At 35.3% G+C, this 1,775-nt stretch overlaps 1 long non-coding RNA gene across 1 annotated transcript; it reads right to left on the reverse strand.

Annotated features, from left to right (window-relative positions):
* Positions 1–619: 619 nt before the first annotated feature.
* LOC118747044 lies at positions 620–1,193 on the reverse strand. The gene is made up of 4 exons (XR_004993917.1): positions 1,150–1,193; positions 1,028–1,089; positions 808–935; positions 620–751 (listed from the first exon to the last, which is right to left on the reverse strand). It is a non-coding gene; the product is annotated as an uncharacterized LOC118747044 (long non-coding RNA).
* Between the last annotated feature and the right edge of the window lie 582 nt (positions 1,194–1,775).

Genomic DNA, 1,775 nt, shown 5'->3' on the forward strand with positions numbered 1-1,775 from the left:
ATCGATTAAAAACAAATCGTGTTTAATCGTCTTCCATATAACGAAAACTTCAACCATATATCGATGGCTGAGTAGAAGATCGACCTATCTCGGCAGCCAGGTCGAAAACGCCCGATATCAGAAAGCTTTTCAACGCCCTATTTCAAAATTTGGCTGAAAAACGCCCTATTTTAGAATTTGATTGAAAATGCCCTATCTCGGAACTCGGTTCAAAAACACCCTATCTCAGCACATTTTCGAAGTATTTTTATTTGAGATAGGACTTTTTTGAACCGACTAATAATAATAAAATATGTACTATATACATATCTAGTTTCAATATAAAAAAATTTATGTACACCATTAATTGTGTATACATATCTAAGTCAATATATGTGATATACATGTACATACATCTACATACATATCGTCGTTTAAAGTACAAAACCATGTATCAATAAATTGCAAAACCGCGTATAGAGATAATGCAAACCCACGTATGCGAGGTTGCATAAATTAATTTCTAGAGAGTAAAAACACTCATATTTCAAAATGGTTATCTTTTTGTAAAAAGCAATCGCATTTTTGGCTAGTATATTTCAGGAAGAATGGATAAGGATTGATCCAAAAACGTGTGTGAGCGAATCCAATTTTTAGCAGCAAATTTTACGCGGTTTTGTACTTTAAGCGACGATATGTATGTTAACAGGAACGCAGCAATCTAATACACGGGTGGAGCAGGAACGCAGCACAGCAGAAGCATACAAAAAATCTGCAAATAAATGGTTTTTTAGGTTTTTAACAAACGAGAACCTGGTTTCAACTTACTTCAACGTGTCTAAATCACAACGCACACACTAATGCAAAGGCGCAACAGGAACGCAACACTATAAAATACGGGCGGAGCAATATACAGGCGGAGCAGGAACGCAGCACAGCAGATTCGTCCGAAAAATCTGCGAATAAATGGTTCATTAGGTTTTGAAATAACAAAGAGCTCAAATGGAATGGTTCATCAATAAAGTCAAAATAATATGTTGTAACTTACGTGTATTAGCTCTTAATCACAATACCAGCACAGGTCGGTCAGCGAAACACTAAGGAAATGACCTAATAAATGCAAAATTATAATTTATTTGTAAAATAATTCGGTTTTATTACAATACTTACCAAATTTCACGCAATTGGAAAACAAATGTCAGCGAATAAGAACAAAACGAACAACGAAAATTGAATCAATGTAGCTTGTTCAGAATTTTTTTCTAATATTTTGGGAAATGTTCAGTGAAAATAGCAAAGAAACAACACAGTTTCTCCTAAGGTAGTTCAAGATGGCGGATTAGAGCGAGAAGTTGCCAACGTATAACACCTTTCATTATTGCATCATGCGTTTTACCAACCCAATTTTTTTCTACCAATTTCGGTAAAACCCTGTTTACAACATTAGTTAGGCCGATTCTGGAATACGGCTCGGTGGTTTGGAATCCAAGGTATCAAATTTACTCAGACAAGATAGAATCGATTCAAAAACAATTCCTACTTTTTGCTTTAAGAAATTTCCGATGGGATTCTCATTATAGTCTTCCACCTTATACGAGTCGCTTAAAACTTATTAACCTTCCTACACTTGCCAGTCGCAGGGAAATGCTTGGTATAATTTTTATGGTTAAATTACTGACAGGCTCAATTTCAAGTCCGTCTCTTCTGGCTGATGTAAGCTTTAATGTTCCGTCACGCGTATCAAGACACTTTTGTCCCATATTTCTGAAAGCTTGTAAAACCAATTTTGAATTGCA

This window comes from Rhagoletis pomonella, unplaced genomic scaffold (genome assembly GCF_013731165.1).
Source record: "Rhagoletis pomonella isolate Grant_MI unplaced genomic scaffold, Rhpom_1.0 Rhpom_scaffold_00011, whole genome shotgun sequence".
Taxonomy (NCBI): domain Eukaryota; kingdom Metazoa; phylum Arthropoda; class Insecta; order Diptera; family Tephritidae; genus Rhagoletis; species Rhagoletis pomonella.